Source organism: Pogona vitticeps, chromosome 3 (genome assembly GCF_051106095.1).
Source record: "Pogona vitticeps strain Pit_001003342236 chromosome 3, PviZW2.1, whole genome shotgun sequence".
NCBI lineage: Eukaryota > Metazoa > Chordata > Lepidosauria > Squamata > Agamidae > Pogona > Pogona vitticeps.
In genome coordinates this window covers 50,775,068-50,781,205 of record NC_135785.1, presented here as the reverse complement: position 1 = coordinate 50,781,205, position 6,138 = coordinate 50,775,068, and positions in this window count along the sequence as shown.

Below are 6,138 nucleotides of genomic sequence, written 5' to 3'. Positions count from 1 at the left end.
GTAGCCAATTAATATGTTTTGCAAGCGCTAGAATAGTTGCTGCTGCAGCAAACGAAGAAGAGTCAATGACATCAGCAAAAAGGAGTTAATGCTGGGAATGAGTTGAATGATATTGGAAAACAGAATAGAGTTGGTGTCCGATTTACGGTACAAGGAATCAGGCCTTCTTGGCAGTGGCTCCCTCCATCTGGAATGCCCTCCTGCAGGAAGTGCCTCCATACCTTTTAAAAAGCTTCTAAAAACAGGGTTCATCAGGGAAGCTTATGGGGAGGCTTATTTAAGTCAGAGAGGACGAGGAAGGAAAAAAAACCCAATGTTATTAATGTTACTGCTGGTTATCCTGCAGCATTGTAGTCATTGTATGGGTATACTGTGTATATACTTACAATGACAATCAATCAATCAATCAATCAATCAATCAATCAATCAATCAATCAATCAATCAATCAATAATAAAAATAAAATAAATTGTTGGTTATATTGTTTTGGTTACATTTTGTCTGATTTTATTATCTTTTGTGTACTGTTGTATTCTCATGCCCAGAGTAGTCATTTCAGCTACCTGGATGGTATAAACATCAAGTAAATAAGTAAATAAATAAAATTTAGGGAGGAGCTGCCCTTTGTCCTTCTGCCTATAAACTGGGCTGCCCTCTAATCCACCAGCAAGAAGGGACACCAGTCACCACTGGCAGAGGATGTAGCTTGGAAATAATACATTAAGGTCAATATGTAATGTAAATCATTTACACTTAGCCTTTAATTAAGGCCCACACCTACTACATTTTTGGCATAACAGATACTGAATTGTGACTCCTTGTTTTTGTCACATTCTGTTCTCCCCTCTGATTGATGGCCTGAGGTTGGAGATGAGGAGCCGTTTAAAGCCCAGGTGGGTTTTCAAGAGCTTTGTTTTGCAGCCCTGGAAGGTCTTGCATGGAACAAGCTCTAGTGGATGGATAATTTTTCTTTTTTTAAAGTTATCAACATAATAAAAGTCTTATAGAAAGAGTGATGAGTCGGCATCAGGTTTTATGGAATGTAACCCACTTCTTCAGATGCACAGAGTATGGATATTTTTGTGTATACACTCAAAACACACACACACACACACACAGAGAGAGAGAGAGAGAGAGAGAGAGAGAGAGGATTAGGAAACTTTTTTGCAAGACCAAAACTATGGACTGCTTTCTGTTCTGATTAAGCAGAAATACTCATGTATATCATCTCTTGGGTGGAAAACAGCTGGAAAACTAAAATCACACAGTGCATTTGGATGCAATCAGAAAAATAAATGAAAGCAGAGAACTTGGAGTTAGGCTTTCCTGTTTAGATGATCGACACCGTAGAATGTGACCATCTGTTGATTAGTTGGAGAACTGATGTGATCCATGCCTTGCTTATAAATACGTGTATTTTCAGATCAGAGCCCTGGACACTGAATTGATTTAAAAGTCATGCATGGATATTATTGACAACATTCAGTTCTAGTTCAGACACTTTGTAATGCAAGCAGTGTAGCACTGTGATATCTCACCCCTTCAACCATGGAGGCCACTTAGGATGTAACCTCAGTTTGGTAAAAAAAACAAAGAGCTGATAAACATGTACCTATTTGTATAAAAAGCAAAAAGTTACTAGAACAGGGAAAATCAGCTATGTAGAGGAGAGCTTAAAGAAGGCATGGGCATTCTATGTAAGCATGGAGATGATTTTAAAGCTACAAGTGGTGTCAAATTAAAGGTGACCATGCCGGAAAGGAAACCTATTTTCCTATTTATGTATATGGCTTTTCATCATATTATGTTAAGGCTAGTCAGCAGATCATAGTGCCGAAAGAATAGTTGGACATTATTTTACAGCGTGTCACTGTAGCGTTTCATTGATGCTAATTATTTTTAAAATAAAGCAACATGGAAATGTTAGAGGAGGATCAAAATTCCAAGTATTATGAAAAGTCATTCACCTTTACATAGAACTTCACCTTGCTCCAGGTACAGAATATATAATACATGGAACAATGATGTGTTAGAAGATTCCATTGAATTAATGGTCATCTATATTTTGATATAGCTTGGGCCATTTTTGAATGGTATCAACTTGGCTTGCTAATCAGTACACTCGTTTTTTAGATAAGAAACTAAGTAAGAGGAATTGAACCACTAGATGGCAGGCAAAATTAAGCAATGCCATCAACAGTACAGTATAGCACAAGTTTCAATAAGGTTTAATCTGGCTGCATTCTTGCTTTCATTTCACGTATTTAGCACAAACAAAGAGAAAACTCTTCACCAAGCAAAGAAAGCACAATATAATCTCACAATTCCTGGGGCTTAAGAATTCACATTAAAACCAATATAATACAATTATAGAGGAAGAGATAAATTATAGAGATTTTTTTAAAATACTATTTTGAAGTTATCATACAAACAGATGACAAGATGTAATTTTTTTAAGGAGCAGAAAATTATTTCAGATGTAACTGACACAGGAAATGTAAATTTGCAGATATGGAACGCCATTGTCTGAATATCAATTGAGTCTGGTCAAGTATAGCAGTCTAAATATAAACGAACAAAAGATAACACCTCATATGTCAGTTTTAATGCAGTGATGCACGTTTAGAAATACTGTAACTGAAATAGAAACATAATACTTTTCATTGTAGTGAAGAAGACTATTACCAGGTGACCTGTATGTCTGCTTTTGTTAGCGTCCACGTGCTAACTGCTGATGGGCAACTTCATATCTGGTTTCTTATATTCAGATTGGGTTTACATGACATCCCTTGCATGACATAACATCTTCAGATACAGTAGAAGGCTATCCTCTGTAAGGTAGGAAACATGGCCATCCTAAAGGGGCTTTTCCCATGATCATTCTCAAAAGTTAAGAAAAACAGACCGCTAGTATGTAATGAAACACCATTAAAGCATCTGTACCAAATAAGGGGACTACAAGGTCAAATGCCTAGATGTTGTTGTTATTGCCATCGCCATGATGATGATAATGATGAAATAGGGATCTGGCACTTCCCTTTGGCTGGCTAGCTCTTGAGCAGACAATTAAAACCCACTGGCTTTGGGAAAGAACTGTACCTAGAGAGGATTATAACTGCTGCTAGAACTGGTTTGTTTGTGTTGATCAACACAGCGACCACAATTTCTGGGCTCCTTTTGGGGCTATAGCTATGGGGACTATCATGATGGTTGCCTGCACCTAGACATCATCATAATAGTATTGGGTGGCAAGTAATAGTGTGGAAAAGAAAAAGTGTGAGTAGCATAAGAGATGACAAGCTTCCACCAGGAAGGCCTGAGTCCGAATCTCTACTTACTCTTAAAGTCCTGAGGTTGATCTTGTACTACATCAGTCTAAAGAACTGCAAAGCTTTGGGAAGACAAAGGAAAATAATTTCCATGTCGGCTTGCCCTGAATGCTTTGGAGAAAGGATGGAATGGTAATGTGATAAATTCATTGCTTTGAAGCACTGGTTTTACTTTGATCCTTAGTACCCAGTGCTGTTATCTATGTGCACTTTCATCAGAGTAGTCCCACTGAGTATAGTGGTGATTACTTATAGTGCTGTAACCTCTTAATCCTGAACACACATGCCGCAGTGCAAACCTCGCTCAGATTGTACTGTAGAACCAACACTAGAATAAAGTTAAAAAAAAATCTATTTGGAACATTTTGACGTTACCCTGCAAATGTGTTTATGAAACAGATAATGTTTTGTTCCTTCTTCTGCTGTTATTTTTGGACTGCGGGGTGTGTATGTGTGTGGGTCCACTGCCTCCTGTATTGACATTAAGCAGATGATACTCTCCTTCTCTAATACAAATTACGCAACACCATACAAAAAGCCCTTGCAAGATTATCCCAAGGCTTTGGATCTGAAGTAGTTTGAGAGTGAAAGAAATTTCCTCTCCTTTGTGCCCAGGAGGTTAGGGTTTTTAGTTGTATTTTTAAAACTCCCCTATTGTTATTTCTGTAAAGCTGAGATGTAGCTCCAGCTTTATATAGATTAAAGGCAGGTGAAGGTCATTTAATTCTGCCATCTGGCTCAAGAGTTTCTGTCCCCTTCCCAAGGAAGACTCATCTGCATGTTCTAACAGTACATGGCACACAGGTCACTGAACAACAGAAATGCAGCTGGCGAGTGTGCACTCCGGACTCAAGCATTCGCCAGGTTTGCTGGCTGCCTCTCTTCAGCAGTTATGCCAGCCAAGTACTTTTCACACATGCTTAGTTATGCCTTGGAGGAAGTCTGTGTTTGTGTGCATGTGCGTGTAGCTAGTATATCACTTCTTTCTAAGGAGGGTTTAAGAAAGAGTTGGAAATTAAGGTAACTATGACATGTATTTTGTGATGCTTTAATGTCTCTTTTACCAGATGCTTAACAGCAAGACACCAAGGGCACCTTATTAGTGATAGGCAAAGTCCCCTTAGGTCTAGTTGGAATCATACCAACATTGAATATCCCCAGAACATGTTCAAAAATGTCTTTGTTTCAGGAGTTCCAAAACAACTTCTCATTTCTTATACCTATGTACTTCCTTTTGGGACACATGCCCAGTCACCCATTCTTGCAGTGCTGCATGGGAACCTGTTGCTTGGCACAGTAAATCACAGTAAATCGAGTAAGCCCACTAAATCAACAGAACATTCATGAGTCAACTTTGATGTAAGATGAATTGATTCAAATGGGCCTACTCTAGTTATGATTTACTCTAGCATAGAAACTTTCAATAAGCTAATTTAAATCAATGGAACTTACTTACTTACTTACTTACTTACTTACTTACTTACTTACTTACTTACTTACTTACTTACTTACTTTATTTAATTAATTAATTGCTTAATTTATTTAATTTACTCAATTATAGGCCTGTCGCCAATGTTTCTTTCATGAGCAAAGTGGTTGAGAGGGTGGTGGCCAATCAGCTCCAGGCTCACCTGGACGAAACAGATGCCCTGGATCCATTTCAGTTGGGCTTCAGGCCGTGCCACGGTACTGAGACGGCATTGGTTGCCCTGTACGATGACCTGCTGAGGGAGGCCGACAGTGGCAAAATCTCCCTGCTGGTCCTCCTCGACATCTTGGCGGCCTTTGATACCGTCGACCACAGTATCCTCCTGGGGAGGCTCTCTGAGTTGGGAATTGGTGGCTTGGCACTTGCCTGGCTCTGTTCCTTCTTGGGGGACCGTCCCCAGAGAGTTGAGCTTGGGGAGAGCGTCTCGGCCCCATGGAGTCTCAATTGTGGGGTTCCACAGGGGTCGATTATCTCCCCAATGCTGTTTAACATTTATATGAGGCCGCTGGGTGGGGTCATTAGGGGATGTGGGGCTTCGTGTCATCAATATGCCGATGACACCCAACTCTATATCTCCTTTTCACCAACTGCAGGTGATGCTGTCCTTTCCCTTCAGCGTTGCCTGGGGGCCGTACTGCAATGGATGCAGGAGAATGGACTGAGGCTGAATCCGGATAAGACGGAAGTTCTGAGGGTGGGTGCCCCTGTGGTAGGTGGCTTGGGTGGCTCTCTCACATTTGGGGGGACCACCTTGGCCGCGAAGAGTGGGGTCCGTAGCCTCGGCATATATTTGGACCCGACGCTCACCATGGAAACTCAGGTGGCGTCGGTAGTCCGCACCGCATTTTTCCATCTTTGGCGGATTGTCCGGCTGCGACCCTATCTTGACATGGGGGCGCTCACTACCTTGGTGCATGTGCTCGTAATCTCAAGATTAGATCACTGTAATACGCTCTTCGTGGGGCTGCCTTTGAGGCTGACACGGAAACTTCAGGTGGTGCAGAATGCAGCGGCCAGGCTCCTTACAGGAGTGAGAAAATATCAACACATCTCTCCAATGCTGGCCGCATTGCATTGGCTGCCCATCTGTTTCCGTGTCAACTTCAAAGTTTTAATGCTTACTTATAAGGCCCTAAACGGTTTAGGACCTCGATATTTGGCAGAACACCTCCTCCCACCAAAGTCTACCCGGATCACCCGCGCGAGTCAGGAGGTGAGGCTGAGGAGCCTGACGCCGAGAGAGGCCCGGAAGGAGAAGACACGAAACCGGGCCTTCTCGGCGGTGGCTCCTCGCCTCTGGAACAATCTCCCTCCGGCGATT